The following is a 17,211-nucleotide window of genomic DNA, read 5'->3' on the forward strand; positions in this document are numbered from 1 at the left end:
GACTAGTGCAGACAAAATATAACCCAAGAGTAAAATTACATCCATCAGCGCATCCATCAGATGTTACAATTAGTTTCAAACAATCATCTATTACTGATTATAAATATTATTTTTATTAGGGTATTTGAATGTAATATATATGTAACAATCATATACCCATATACAATAAAGGGATTCTAGCACGGTAGGTCACTACAGGCAGTCCCCGGGTTACATACAAGATGAGTTCTGTAGGTTTGTTCTTAAGTTGAGTTTGTATGTAAGTCGGAACCCTATACTTTATTATTGTAACCCCAGTCAAAATTTTTTTGGTCTCTGTGACAATTGGATTTTAAAAATGTAGGATTCTCATAAGAACCAGGATTAACAGTAAAGCTTAATGACTGTTATAGCTGTTTAGTGTAGCCTAGGATTAAAGTAAAGTAAATTACCAAAATCCAGAGGTCCGTTTGTAACTAGGGGACGTATGTAAGTCAGGTGTGCATCACTTTGCATTCAGGACGCCATTCAAGTTCCAGCGCTAGAAGACATTTAATGGGTTAAAACACTTAAAACCATAAAAGATTGTGTTCCCCTATAAATATTAGTTTTGTACTATACACAATCCTATATTATTTGCCAAAAGAAATAAAAGCGATCCGTCCTCTGTAACATCTCGGGGGTTCAATGACATCCTGGTCATCCTAAAAATGGCAAAAAATGCAGAATAAAGTTGTGTAAAATTAGATTTACAGATTTAAAGTGTCAAGAAGTTGCAGGGAAAGTGTCAGGGATCGTCATAAAAATATTAAAAAAACAACTTTTCCTCCAGTTCTCTCCTCCTCTTTCATCTTGTCTTTTACTGGAATCGTAATAGTGAGAATTGCAGAAATAACTCTCTTCCCCGTCTCCTCCTTGCAACCAGTGTCGGACTGGCCCACCAGAGCATCGGAGAATCCTCCGGTGGGCCCCAGGTTATGACACTTTATAATGGGCCCCAAAGATCTTCATTTGGAAGTTAATGGAGTAAGTATTAGATATTATGATCTATTTCATATAGGATGATTCCGATATTAGAGATTATTAGATCTTTTTGATGATACCTACTACATGATATGATTTTTTTTAATGATATTTTATGGTTGAAGGGTGGGCCCTCAAGATCACCACCTTTGGTAGGCCCAACACGTGCCAGTCCGACACTGCTTGCAACCTTGTGTCTCTTTAAGGCAACTGGCTGCAGCAGGACCCCTCCCCCACTGCTCTGACTACGATATGGAAACATTCATGCTAAGCTCCGCCTCCGGGTCCATCAAAGAAACTCCTTGTAATATAATTGCTGAATGACCCAACATTAGAACACCTCAAAATTTAATAAACAGATGGCACATTTCATGATTTCATTGTTTGGTATAGACTAAAATATTGTGACAAACCTGCTGCATGACCAGGATTTGTTATCAGCAAGCAGAAATCTTGAAATCCTGATCTCAATATTTGAGTCCAGCTGAGTTCAGGAGCAGAGATCTGTGATCCATAGGGTGCTGTATATTAGAGAGAGGCGGTGAGGTGACTGTGCTGTATGTGACTAATGATGTAAGATATTACATTGCACATATTAACTGCCTAAAATCACCACCAGGTGGGGCTCTGGTGCTTACTGCATACTGTATTTACCTAAATAATATTACAGTATGCCGTAAGCATCCACTAGAGTTGGCTGTATATACAGTGCGTAATAATCTGCTGAGCTACCCTTACTGGTGGCTTTATATACAGTATATTATAATCTCCTGAGCTCCCCCTAGTGGTGGCTGTATATACAGTATGTAGTAATCTTCTGAGTTCCCCCTAGTGGTGGCTGTATATACAGTATGTAGTAATCTTCTGAGTTCCTCCCAGTGGTGGTTGTATATACAGTATGTAGTAATCTCCTGAGTTCCTCCTAGTGGTGGCTGAATATACACTATGTAAAAATCTCTTGAGCTCCTCCTAGTGGTGGCTGTATATACAGTATGTAGTAATCTCCTGAGCTCCTCCTAGTGGTGGCTGTATATACAGTATGTAGTAATCTCCTGAGCTCCCCCTAGTGGTGGCTGTATATACAGTATGTAGTAATCTCCTGAGCTCCTCCTAGTGGTGGCTGTATATACAGCATATAGTAATCTCCTGAGCTCCTCCTAGTGGTGGCTGTATATACAGTATGTAGTAATCTCCTGAGCTCCTCCCAGTGGTGGCTGTACATACAGTATGTAGTAATCTCCTGAGCTCCTCCTAGTGGTGGCTGTATATACAGTATGTAGTAATCTCCTGAGCTCCTCCTAGTGGTGGCTGTATATACAGTATGTAGTAATCTCCTGAGTTCCTCCTAGTGGTGGCTGAATATACACTATGTAAAAACCTCTTGAGCTCCCCCTAGTGGTGGCTGTATTAACACTATGTAGAATAGTATGTAAATTTACTAAAAAAAAATAATTTGTCTCAGAATTTTTAATCTAAACGAGACAAGAAAATGAAGATTAAAACTCCTTATAACTGTAATGCAATGTCCATCAATCAGTCCTGGCTGCTCCTATACCCTGCACTGTGATCCCAGTGATGAGACCAGATGTTCCTCTTTGCTTTGAACCCACCTGGTCTTTCACCTCTGAAACCTCCCTAAAATACTGGAGGGATAATCTGCCATTTGGAACAAACTTCTGATATCAGAATCCAAAATCAACATGAATTGTTTACTCTGCATTAGTCCTAATGAAGTATTAAGAAATATTTCATGGCCAAGGTTTATACAGGGGGTTGTATATCCAAAAAGAAAAATCTTTTTGTACTTTTTAAATTTTTTTTTGCAATATAAATGGGATTTTAGGTAAACAATGGATTAGTCGGACAAAGGCGCCATTAACCGAGCACTATCTGATCAGTCTGATCTATGAGCATAGAAATCTGGGCAGATCAAGTGCAACACATGTGAGCGCCCCCTGGGGGAGGGAAGTGGAGGGCAATATATGGCTGGCAGAGAACTGTTATAGGTTACACAGTTGTAGGCAGCCCTGTTATGGGGGCACTGATATGAGCAGCCCTGTTATGGGGGCACTGATATGGGCAACCCTGTTATGGGGCACTGATATGGGCAGCCCTGTTATGGGGGCACTGATATGGGCAGCCCTGTTATGGGGGCACTGATATGAGCAGCCCTGTTATGGGGGCACTGATATGAGCAGCTCTGTTATGGGGCCACTGATATGAGCAGCCCTGTTATGGGGGCACTGATATGAGCAGCCCTGTTATAGGGCACTGATATGAGCAGCCCGGTTATGGGGACACTGATATGGGCAGCCCGGTTATGGGGCACTGATATGCGCAGCCCTGTTATGGGGGCACTGATATGAGCAGCCCTGTTATGGGGCACTGATATGCGCAGCCCTGTTATGGGGGCACTGATATGAGCAGCTCTGTTATGGGGCACTGATATGGGCAGCCCTGTTATGGGGCACTGATATGAGCAGCTCTGTTATGGGGGCACTGATATGAGCAGTCCTGTTATGGGGACACTGATATGGGCAGCCCTGTTATGGGGGCACTGATATGAGCAGCCTTGTTATAGGGGCACTGATATGGGCAGCCCGGTTATGGGGCACTGATATGCGCAGCCCTGTTATGGGGCACTGATATGAGCAGCCCTGTTATGGGGCACTGATATGAGCAGCTCTGTTATGGGGCACTGATATGGGCAGCCCTGTTATGGGGCACTGATATGAGCAGCCCTGTTATGGGGCACTGATATGAGCAGCCCTGTTATGGGGCACTGATATGAGCAGCCCTGTTATGGGGGCACTGATATGGGCAGCCCTGTTATGGGGCACTGATATGAGCAGCCCTGTTATGGGGCACTGATATGAGCAGCCCTGTTATGGGGCACTGATATGAGCAGCTCTGTTATGGGGCACTGATATGGGCAGCCCTGTTATGGGGCACTGATATGAGCAGCCCTGTTATGGGGCACTGATATGAGCAGCCCTGTTATGGGGCACTGATATGAGCAGCCCTGTTATGGGGCACTGATATGAGCAGCCCTGTTATGGGGGCACTGATATGGGCAGCCCTGTTATGGGGCACTGATATGAGCAGCCCTGTTATGGGGCACTGATATGAGCAGCCCTGTTATGGGGCACTGATATGAGCAGCTCTGTTATGGGGCACTGATATGGGCAGCCCTGTTATGGGGCACTGATATGAGCAGCCCTGTTATGGGGGCACTGATATGGGCAGCCCTGTTATGGGGCACTGATATGAGCAGCTCTGTTATGGGGCACTGATATGGGCAGCCCTGTTATGGGGGCACTGATATGAGCAGCTCTGTTATGGGGGCACTGATATGAGCAGCCCTGTTTTGGGGCACTGATATGAGCAGCCCTGTTATGGGGCACTGATATGGGCAGCCCTGTTATGGGGCACTGATATGGGCAGCCCTGTTATGGGGGCACTGATATGGGCAGCCCTGTTATGGGGGCACTGATATGGGCAGCCCTGTTATGGGGGCACTGATATGGGCAGCCCTGTTACGGGGGGCACTGATATGAGCAGCCCTGTTATGGGGGCACTGATATGGGCAGCCCTGTTATGGGGCACTGATATGGGCAGCCCTGTTATGGGGGCACTGATATGGGCAGCCCTGTTATGGGGGCACTGATATGAGCAGCTCTGTTATGGGAGCACTGATATGAGCAGCCCTGTTATGGGGGCACTGATATGGGCAGCCCTGTTATGGGGGCACTGATATGAGCAGCTCTGTTATGGGGGCACTGATATGAGCAGCCCTGTTATGGGGGCACTGATATGAGCAGCCCTGTTATGGGGGCACTGATATGGGCAGCCCTGTTATGGGGGCACTGATATGAGCAGCCTTGTTATAGGGGCACTGATATGGGCAGCCCGGTTATGGGGCACTGATATGCGCAGCCCTGTTATGGGGCACTGATATGAGCAGCCCTGTTATGGGGCACTGATATGAGCAGCTCTGTTATGGGGCACTGATATGGGCAGCCCTGTTATGGGGCACTGATATGAGCAGCCCTGTTATGGGGCACTGATATGAGCAGCCCTGTTATGGGGCACTGATATGAGCAGCCCTGTTATGGGGGCACTGATATGGGCAGCCCTGTTATGGGGCACTGATATGAGCAGCCCTGTTATGGGGCACTGATATGAGCAGCCCTGTTATGGGGCACTGATATGAGCAGCTCTGTTATGGGGCACTGATATGGGCAGCCCTGTTATGGGGCACTGATATGAGCAGCCCTGTTATGGGGCACTGATATGAGCAGCCCTGTTATGGGGCACTGATATGAGCAGCCCTGTTATGGGGCACTGATATGAGCAGCCCTGTTATGGGGGCACTGATATGGGCAGCCCTGTTATGGGGCACTGATATGAGCAGCCCTGTTATGGGGCACTGATATGAGCAGCCCTGTTATGGGGCACTGATATGAGCAGCTCTGTTATGGGGCACTGATATGGGCAGCCCTGTTATGGGGCACTGATATGAGCAGCCCTGTTATGGGGGCACTGATATGGGCAGCCCTGTTATGGGGCACTGATATGAGCAGCTCTGTTATGGGGCACTGATATGGGCAGCCCTGTTATGGGGGCACTGATATGAGCAGCTCTGTTATGGGGGCACTGATATGAGCAGCCCTGTTTTGGGGCACTGATATGAGCAGCCCTGTTATGGGGCACTGATATGGGCAGCCCTGTTATGGGGCACTGATATGGGCAGCCCTGTTATGGGGGCACTGATATGGGCAGCCCTGTTATGGGGGCACTGATATGGGCAGCCCTGTTATGGGGGCACTGATATGGGCAGCCCTGTTACGGGGGGCACTGATATGAGCAGCCCTGTTATGGGGGCACTGATATGGGCAGCCCTGTTATGGAGGCACTGATATGGGCAGCCCTGTTATGGGGGCACTGATATGAGCAGCTCTGTTATGGGGCACTGATATGAGCAGCCCTGTTATGGGGACACTGATATGGGCAGCCCTGTTATGGGGCACTGATATGAGCAGCTCTGTTATGGGGCACTGATATGAGCAGTCCTGTTATGGGGACACTGATATTGGCAGCCCTGTTATGGGGACACTGATATGGGCAGCCCTGTTATGGGGACACTGATATGGGCAGCCCTGTTATGGGGCACTGATATGAGCAGCTCTGTTATGGGGCACTGATATGAGCAGCCCTGTTATGCGGGCACTGATATGAGCAGCCCTGTTATGGGGCACTGATATGGGCAGCCCTGTTATGGGGCACTGATATGGGCAGCCCTGTTATGGGGCACTGATATGGGCAGCCCTGTTATGGGGCACTGATATGGGCAGCCCTGTTATGGGGCACTGATATGGGCAGCCCTGTTATGGGACACTGATATGAGCAGCCCTGTTATGGGGGCACTGATATGGGCAGCCCTGTTATGGGGGCACTGATATGAGCAGCCCTGTTATGGGTCACTGATATGAGCAGCCCTGTTATGGGGCACTGATATGGGCAGCCCTGTTATGGGGCACTGATATGGGCAGCCCTGTTATGGGGGCACTGATATGGGCAGCCCTGTTATGGGGGCACTGATATGGGCAGCCCTGTTACGGGGGGCACTGATATGAGCAGCCCTGTTATGGGGGCACTGATATGAGCAGCCCTGTTATGGGGGCACTGATATGGGCAGCCCTGTTATGGGGGCACTGATATGGGCAGCCCTGTTATGGGGGCACTGATATGGGCAGCCCTGTTACGGGGGGCACTGATATGGGCAGCCCTGTTACGGGGGGCACTGATATGGGCAGCCCTGTTATGGGGGCACTGATATGGGCAGCCCTGTTACGGGGGGCACTGATATGAGCAGCCCTGTTATGGGGGCACTGATATGAGCAGCCCTGTTATGGAGGCACTGATATGGGCAGCCCTGTTATGGAGACACTGATATGGGCAGCCCTGTTATGGGGGCACTGATATGGGCAGCCCTGTTATGGAGACACTGATATGGGCAGCCCTGTTATGGGGCACTGATATGAGCAGCCCTGTTATGGGATTACTGATATGAGCAGCCCTGTTATGGGGGCACTGATATGGGCAGCCCTGTTATGGGAGCACTGATATGAGCAGCCCTGTTATGGGGGCACTGATATGGGCAGCCCTGTTATGGGGGGCACTGATATGAGCAGCCCTGTTATGGGGCACTGATATGAGCAGCTCTGTTATGGGGCACTGATATGGGCAGCCCTGTTATGGAGACACTGATATGAGCAGCCCTGTTATGGGGGGCACTGATATGAGCAGCCCTGTTATGGGAGCACTGATATGAGCAGCCCTGTTATGGAGACACTGATATGAGCAGCTCTGTTATGGGGGCACTGATATGGGCAGCCCTGTTATGGGGGGCACTGATATGAGCAGCCCTGTTATGGGGCACTGATATGAGCAGCTCTGTTATGGGGCACTGATATGGGCAGCCCTGTTATGGAGACACTGATATGAGCAGCCCTGTTATGGGGGGCACTGATATGAGCAGCCCTGTTATGGGAGCACTGATATGAGCAGCCCTGTTATGGAGACACTGATATGAGCAGCTCTGTTATGGGGGCACTGATATGGGCAGCCCTGTTATGGGGGCACTGATATGGGCAGCCCTGTTACGGGGGGCACTGATATGAGCAGCCCTGTTATGGGGGCACTGATATGAGCAGCCCTGTTATGGGGGCACTGATATGGGCAGCCCTGTTATGGGGGCACTGATATGGGCAGCCCTGTTATGGGGGCACTGATATGGGCAGCCCTGTTACGGGGGGCACTGATATGGGCAGCCCTGTTATGGGGGCACTGATATGGGCAGCCCTGTTACGGGGGGCACTGATATGAGCAGCCCTGTTATGGGGGCACTGATATGAGCAGCCCTGTTATGGAGGCACTGATATGGGCAGCCCTGTTATGGAGACACTGATATGGGCAGCCCTGTTATGGGGGCACTGATATGAGCAGCTCTGTTATGGGACACTGATATGAGCAGCCCTGTTATGGGGCACTGATAAGGGCAGCCCTGTTATGGGAGCACTGATATGGGCAGCCCTGTTATGGGGGCACTGATATGAGCAGCCCTGTTATGGGATTACTGATATGAGCAGCTCTGTTATAGGGCACTGATAAGGGCAGCCCTGTTATGGGAGCACTGATATGAGCAGCCCTGTTATGGGGGCACTGATATGGGCAGCCCTGTTATGGTACACTGATATGGGCAGCCCTGTTATGGGGCACTGATATGAGCAGCCCTGTTATGGGGCACTGATAAGGGCAGCCCTGTTATGGGAGCACTGATATGAGCAGCCCTGTTATGGGGGCACTGATATGGGCAGCCCTGTTATGGTACACTGATATGGGCAGCCCTGTTATGGGGCACTGATATGAGCAGCCCTGTTATGGGGGCACTGATATGGGCAGCCCTGTTATGGGAGCACTGATATGAGCAGCCCTGTTATGGGGGCACTGATATGGGCAGCCCTGTTATGGGGGGCACTGATATGAGCAGCCCTGTTATGGGGCACTGATATGAGCAGCTCTGTTATGGGGCACTGATATGGGCAGCCCTGTTATGGAGACACTGATATGAGCAGCCCTGTTATGGGGGGCACTGATATGAGCAGCCCTGTTATGGGAGCACTGATATGAGCAGCCCTGTTATGGAGACACTGATATGAGCAGCTCTGTTATGGGGGCACTGATATGGGCAGCCCTGTTATGGGGGGCACTGATATGAGCAGCCCTGTTATGGGGCACTGATATGAGCAGCTCTGTTATGGGGCACTGATATGGGCAGCCCTGTTATGGAGACACTGATATGAGCAGCCCTGTTATGGAGACACTGATATGAGCAGCTCTGTTATGGGGGCACTGATATGGGCAGCCCGGTTATGGGGCACTGATATGGGCAGCCCTGTTATGGGGCACTGATATGAGCAGCCCTGTTATGGGGGCACTGATATGAGCAGCTCTGTTATAGGGGGCACTGATATGAGCAGCCCTGTTATGGGGGCACTGATATGGGCAGCCCTGTTATGGGGGCACTGATATGAGCAGCCCTGTTATGGGAGCACTGATATGAGCAGCTCTATTATAGGGGGCACTGATATGAGCAGCCCTGTTATGGGGGCACTGATATGGGCAGCCCTGTTATGGGAGCACTGATATGGGCAGCTCCGTTATGGGGGCACTGATATGAGCAGCTCTGTTATGGGGCACTGATATGGGCAGCCCGGTTATGGGGCACTGATATGGGCAGCTCTGTTATGGGAGCACTGATATGAGCAGCCATGTTATGGGGGCACTGATATGGGCAGCCCTGTTATGGGAGCACTGATATGGGCAGCCCTGTTATGGGGCACTGATATGGGCAGCCCTGTTATGGGGCACTGATATGGGCAGCCCTGTTAGGGGGCACTGATATGCGCAGCCCTGTTATGGGGCACTGATACGCGCAGCCCTGTTATGGGGGTATTGATATGGGCAGCCCTGTTATGGGGGCACTGATATGAGCAGCCCTGTTATGGGGGCACTGATATGGGCAGCCCTGTTATGGGGGCACTGATATGAGCAGCCCTGTTATGGGGCACTGATATGGGCAGCCCTGTTATGGGACACTGATATGAGCAGCCCTGTTATGGGGCACTGATATGAGCAGCCCTGTTATGGGGCACTGATATGAGCAGCCCTGTTATGGGGGCACTGATATGAGCAGCCCTGTTATGGGGGCACTGATATGAGCAGCCCTGTTATGGGGGCACTGATATGAGCAGCCCTGTTATGGGGGCACTGATATGGGCAGCCCTGTTATGGGGGCACTGATATGGGCAGCCCTGTTATGGGACACTGATATGGGCAGCCCTGTTATGGGACACTGATATGAGCAGCCCTGTTATGGGGGCACTGATATGAGCAGCTCTGTTAGGGGAGCACTGATATGAGCAGCTCTGTTAGGGGAGCACTGATATGAGCAGCCCTGTTATGGGGGCACTGATATGGGCAGCCCTGTTATGGGACACTGATATGGGCAGCCCTGTTATGGGACACTGATATGAGCAGCCCTGTTATGGGGGCACTGATATGAGCAGCTCTGTTAGGGGAGCACTGATATGGGCAGCCCTGTTATGGGGGCACTGATATGGGCAGCCCTGTTATGGGACACTGATATGGGCAGCCCTGTTATGGGACACTGATATGAGCAGCCCTGTTATGGGGGCACTGATATGAGCAGCTCTGTTATGGGGCACTGATATGGGCAGCCCTGTTATGGGGGCACTGATATGAGCAGCCCTGTTATGGGGCACTGATATGGGCAGCCCTGTTATGGGGGCACTGATATGAGCAGCCCTGTTATGGGAGCACTGATATGAGCAGCCCTGTTATGGGGGCACTGATATGGGCAGCCCTGTTATGGGGCACTGATATGAGCAGCTCTGTTATGGGAGCACTGATATGAGCAGCCCTGTTATGGGGGCACTGATATGAGCAGCTCTGTTATGGGAGCACTGATATGAGCAGCCCTGTTATGGGGCACTGATATGGGCAGCTCTGTTATGGGAGCACTGATATGAGCAGCTCTATTATAGGGGGCACTGATATGAGCAGCCCTGTTATGGGGGCACTGATATGAGCAGCCCTGTTATGGGAGCACTGATATGAGCAGCTCTATTATAGGGGGCACTGATATGAGCAGCTCTATTATAGGGGGCACTGATATGAGCAGCCCTGTTATGGGGGCACTGATATGGGCAGCCCTGTTATGGGAGCACTGATATGGGCAGCTCCGTTATGGGGGCACTGATATGAGCAGCTCTGTTATGGGGCACTGATATGGGCAGCCCTGTTATGGGGCACTGATATGAGCAGCCCTGTTATGGGGGCACTGATATGAGCAGCTCTGTTAGGGGAGCACTGATATGAGCAGCTCTGTTATGGAGGCACTGATGTGGGCAGCCCTGTTATGGGGCACTGATATGGGCAGCCCTGTTATGGGGGCACATTTATGGGCAGCCTTACTATGGGGGCACTGTAAAGGTTGCCAACCCTCTCTATGGGTCATGTTTGGTATTGCACCCTAGTGCACATAAATTGAAAGGAGTGGCAATACCACACACAACCTTAGGCGAGGGCTGGCACTGTTTTTTTTTTAAGCAGCAGCATTATTTTCCTAATCCTGGACAATCCCTTTAATTTCTCATATTTTGGGGATTCCCTTGCATCGTGTTTTCCTCCGTCACTTCTAGAGAAATCTATTCATACACACACGTTCCCCGCCGCTCGTTTACATAGATACTAATTATAGTTAATTAGGCTGCAGCCTCTCAATGTCTCCGCCGCTCGCTCCTCTCATCTCCATTGGCTAATTAGAAACCTACTCCGATAAATTCCCCGGATTGTAGGAAGTGTGGAGGACTCCTGGTGTAATTAGGGCGATTAATACAATGAGTGGAGGTATTATCTGTGACCCCTGACCCTGCACGAGCGCCGGCCATGGAGTCTTCTCCAACATCTGAAGAAGATTACCAGGTCCCGTAAACACGGCGCAGGAACGCTCCGGATGTCTTCATTTTGGAGTAATTGAGGGTGGATGAGGTTCTAAATTTTAGCGACACCCCGTTTATTCTTTGTCTTCCTGAAACGGGCAATTGTATGAGGGGGGGCAGGGGGGGGGGCGCAGGGGGTATTGTCATGTCATTAAATCCTCATTTGCTCCAGATTGACCCGACATCTGCTCACGAGATACAAATTAGAGGAAAACCATTGTATCCATAAGGCATGTCTTAAAGGGATACACCAAAATGTCCTGTCCTAAACAGCCCACCCCAGGATCCTTCGGGGGGATCATTGAAATTTGGACAGATTTGGATGCAGGGGGATTTGAACAGAACTGGTGTCCTTGTAAAGCACTGGCCCCTGGATGCTTTTTGGGGAGACCCCTGGATATAACCAGTCGTTCCCTCATCTGAGAAGTAGATATCACTGGGGGTCATTTACTAAGGGCCCGATTCGCGTTTTCCCGACGTGTTACCCGAATATTTCCGATTTGCGCCGATTTTCTCTGTATTGCCCAGGGATTTTGGCGCAAGCGATCGGATTGTGTTGCATCGGCGCCGGCATGCACGCGACGGAAATCGGGGGGCGTGGCCGAACGAAAACCTGACGGATTCGGAAAAAACGCCGCATTTAAAAAAAAAGTGTTGCGGAGCTTGCACTTACCTTCACTAGGAATAGGCCGGTGAACTTGAGTGCGTTCCGATGCTCTTCAGCGCAGCAGCGCCACCTGGTGGACGTCAGAGGAACTGCCTTAATGAATCCTGTCCGGACCCGAATCCACCACAGAGAATGCGCCGCTGGATAGGGAATGGACCGGGTAAGTAAATCTGCCCCAATGTATCAATGTGTAGTCCAGGCTGTGCAGCTCACAGAGCATTGTCTAGACTGGATACAATTATATCCACAAGCTACAAACCCGATACCCAATCAGGTGGCTGATTTCCTCTGTAAGCATCATAAAGTACAGAAGAGCCAGAAGAGCAGCTCCTCTTTCTATATAGTGGCTGGACAAGGTATTGCAGTTTAGCATCTATTTAAAGTAAACTTGTCAGGTCGATTTGGGAAACGAAACCACCCACACACAGGTCCTTGTGGACCAAGGACTCCGGATCAAGGTGAGTATAAATTTTTTTTAATTGCACCCACAGACAGAGCTAAACCACAGGTCCTGTAATTGGTCTCCCAAAGCCACCTGTGCTGCAGTAACAGATAGGCTCATTCTAACCTAGTATGCAAAAGGCTCAATAGCTCCCCCTAGTGGTGACTGTAGGTAGCCAGATTGATATCGAATGATTATGTCTATGCAGGGGATTTGGTGAAACTGAGCTCAAATTAACATGGCAATAGGGACCCCCAACCATCTGACGTTTACAGTATGTCTGGTAGTTACAGGATTACCCTGTCTATGTAACAATCCCCTTCTATACTCATGTACTACATGTTGCCCGCTCAGAGGAGCAGGATTCCCATTATTTGTGTTTTACAAGGTGTGAACATGACAGTCTTACAATGACCTCTAAAACCTTTATAGCTGGTAACCAGGACCACATAGAGAGCCCCAGCCTAAGCCCCCCCCCCCCCCCCCCCACACACACATCCCTCTCCCTATCCCCAGGCTGGATATGACAGGGGGGCAGCGAGGTATGGAGAGGGGGAGGGGGGGTGCAGAGTCTGACAATGAGGATGTTGCTGTTAAATTTAGAAAAAGCAAAATTACTCTAAATTATATATAGTACATGACCCCTGGGACGAGGGCGCCCGTCATCCACTCTTTATGGAGCTTGACCTTTAGACCTCAATTCACACAGAGGACATTAAAAGTGTCTGCAGCGTGCTGAGACGAGATACCGACTGCTACAATAGGGGCCTGTAACCTGCAAGAGGAACCAGACATGCAGTCCACCGAAATATACCAACCCCCATACTATACATAACCCTGTATTTACCATGCCCTGCTTAAAGGGATCTGTTGGACCATGCAGACTGCTGCAAGTATTGGGTATTGTGCTTGGGGAGATGTGTATTCATAACATTTTGTATGTTGTAGGTAGCAGCAGAACTGTTAAATATGGATTTATATTTGGGGTTGTCACTTCTGCAAGTGCACTGGGGAGGTGTCCTCACACTGCTGTGCTCTGTGCTCTCTGCAGCCAGCGTTAGGTAATGTCCCTGGAGAGATGTGTAATCATAGCCTTATGTATGTTGTTAGTAGCGGCAGGAATTTAGCAAATGGATTTATATTCCAGGATTGTAGCTTCTGCAAGTGCACTGAAGGTGTACCCTCACACTGCTGTGCTCTCTGCAGCCACTGTTAGGAATTGTCCCTGGACAGCTGTGTTATCATACCCTTGTGTGTGTTGTTAGTAGCAGCAGGACTGTGAAATATGGATTTATATTTCAGGGTTGGTGCTTCTCCAAGTGCACTAGAGGTGAATCCTAACACTGCTGTACTCTCTGCAATGGTGTTTGGTATTTTTCTTGAACTAAGTGTAATCAGACTTTTGTGTATATAGTTAGGAGCAGCAGGACTTTGAAATATTGATTTATATTCCAGGATTGTAGCTTCTCAAAGTACAATTGAGGCTTGCTCTCACACTGCTGTGTTCTGTGCATTCTGCAGTGAGATGCTCCACAGTCCCCCCCTCCCCCCGCTACGCTAAGAGTCAGTGACAGTATTCATTTAGAGGAATATAAATTCTATTTAGAGCAGATATTAAAGAGGTATTCCTATGAAGACAACATTCTTAAATGTACTCAGGATAACAAAATAATACATTCTCTAATTCACTGTTATTAACAAAAATCCAACCTGTCTATATCAGTCCAGGTGTTTTGCAATTTCGTACCAAGGATCCGACTGTAAACTCCTGACTATGGTCGGGCAGATTCCTGTGGCTTCTCTTGTATTGCAGGAGCAGGGGAGGGGCAGGAGGCAAAGAGCACTGCAGCGTGAACCAGCACTACACACTACAGACACGGGCACTTCCTGTCCAGCAGGTGCAAAGGAGACCAGCATTACACACTACAGACACAGGCACTTCCTGTCCAGCAGCAGAGAAGGACCAGAACTACAAACTGCAGATACAGGCACTTCCTGTCTAGCAGCAGAGGTGACCAGCACTACACACTACAGACACAGGCACTTCCTGTCCAGCAGGTGCAGAGGAGACCAGCACTTCACACTACAGACACAGGCACTTCCTGCCCAGCAGCAGAGGAGACCAGCACTACACACTACAGACACAAGCCCTTCCTCTCCTGCAGTACACACTACTGACACCAGTATTTCCTGTCCAGCAGCAGAGGAGACCAGCATTACACACTACAGACATCGGCACTTCCTGTCCAGCAGGTGCAGAGGAGACCAGCACTACACACTACAGACACAGGCACTTCCTGTCCAGCAGTTGCAGGACCAGCACTACACACTACAGACAAATGAACTTCCTGTCCAGCAGGTGCAGAGGAGACCAGCACTACACACTACAGACACAGGTACTTCCTGTCCAGCAGGTGCAGAGGAGACCAGCACTACACACTACAGACACATGCACTTCCTGTCCAGCAGCAGAGGAGGACCAGAACTACAAACTGCAGACACAGGCACTTCCTGCCCAGCAGCAGAGGAGACCAGCACTACACACTACAGACACAGGGTCTTTCTGTCCAGCAGGTGGAGAGGAGACTAGCACTTCACACTACAGACATTGGCACCTCCTGTCCATCAAGTGCAAGGAGACCAGCACTACACACTACAGACACAGGTACTTCCTGTCCAGCAGGTGCAGAGGAGACCAGCACTACACACTACAGACACATGCACTTCCTGTCCAGCAGCAGAGGAGGACCAGAACTACAAACTGCAGACACAGGCACTTCCTGCCCAGCAGCAGAGGAGACCAGCACTACACACTACAGACACAGGGTCTTTCTGTCCAGCAGGTGGAGAGGAGACTAGCACTTCACACTACAGACATTGGCACCTCCTGTCCATCAAGTGCAAGGAGACAAGCACTACACACTACAAACACAAGCACTTCCTGTCCAGCAGGTGCAGAGGAGACCAGCAGTTCACACTACAGACACAGGCACTTCCTGCCCAGCAGCAGAGGAGACCAGCACTACACACTACAGACACAAGCCCTTCCTGTCCTGCAGTACACACTACTGACACCAGTATTTCCTGTCCAGCAGCAGAGGAGACCAGCATTACACACTACAGACACAGGCACTTCCTGTCCAGCAGGTGCAGAGGAGACCAGCACTACACACTACAGACACAGGCACTTCCTGTCCAGCAGTTGCAGGACCAACACTACACACTACAGACAAATGAACTTCCTGTCCAGCAGGTGCAGAGGAGACCAGCACTACACACTACAGACACAGGCACTTCCTGTCCAGCAGCAGAGGAGGACCAGAACTACAGACTGCAGACACAGGCACTTCCTGCCCAGCAGCAGAGGAGACCAGCACTACACACTACAGACACAGGGTCTTTCTGTCCAGCAGGTGGAGAGGAGACTAGCACTTCACACTACAGACATTGGCACCTCCTGTCCATCAAGTGCAAGGAGACCAGCACTACACACCACAGACACAGGTACTTCCTGTCCAGCAGGTGGAGAGGAGACCAGCACTACACACTACAGACACATGCACTTCCTGTCCAGCAGCAGAGGAAGCCAGCACTTCACACAACAGTATTTCCTGTCCAGCAGCTACTGGGGCTACAGTAGGCTACTGGATTAATGCGCCTCAACACCTCGAAAGGACCCAGGAAACGAGGACCAAGTTTGTAGCCAGGGATCTTTAGCCTGACATACCTGGAGGACAACCAGACCTGGTCACCTGGAGAGAAGACAGGAGGAGGCCTGTGACTCTTATCAGCCTGGAGCTTGGTTGGAGCAGAAGCCTGTAGTAAGGAAAGGCGACTCTGCTCCCAAATGGATATCAGATCCTGTACCAACTCCACCACTGCAGGAACGTCCGAGGACGCAGGTAGAGGAAGAGGAAGGCGAGGAGACGAGGAAGCACGTTCATGGCCGGAGCACCGGGAACAGGAATAAGAACAGGTAAGAGGCGCGGGTGCCACGCTTGCAAAATTAGAGAATTGCTTATTATTGCCTAGTGCAGAGTTAGGCTAAAGTTTTTATACTTTAAAGTTGTAATTTGAGAGTAAAAAGTTGTAAAAAAGAAAAAAAATAGAGATCTATTAAAAAAAATGAAAATAAAATAAAGCTGTGAAATTTAAGAAATAAATCAAATAAAATCTCCATCAATTGTAGATAAAAATGCTTGAAAAATAATGGGGCAGATTTACTTACCCGGTCCATTCGCGATCCAGCGGCGCGTTCTCTGCGGAGAATTCGGGTTCTGCCGGCGATTCACTAAGGTAGTGCGCCCGATGTCCACCAGGTGTCGCTGCTGCGCTGAATTCCGTCGGAGTTCACTGAAGTTCACTGTCCTATGCCGGGTGCAGGTAAGCGTGTGTGAAGCGACACTTTTTTTTAAAAAAATGCAGCGTTTTTTCCTACACACTACAGACACAGGCACTTCCTGTCCAGCAGGTGCAGAGGGGACCAGCACTACACACTACAGACACAGGCACTT

Source organism: Engystomops pustulosus, chromosome 2 (genome assembly GCF_040894005.1).
Source record: "Engystomops pustulosus chromosome 2, aEngPut4.maternal, whole genome shotgun sequence".
In the NCBI taxonomy this organism is placed as follows: Eukaryota; Metazoa; Chordata; class Amphibia; order Anura; family Leptodactylidae; genus Engystomops; species Engystomops pustulosus.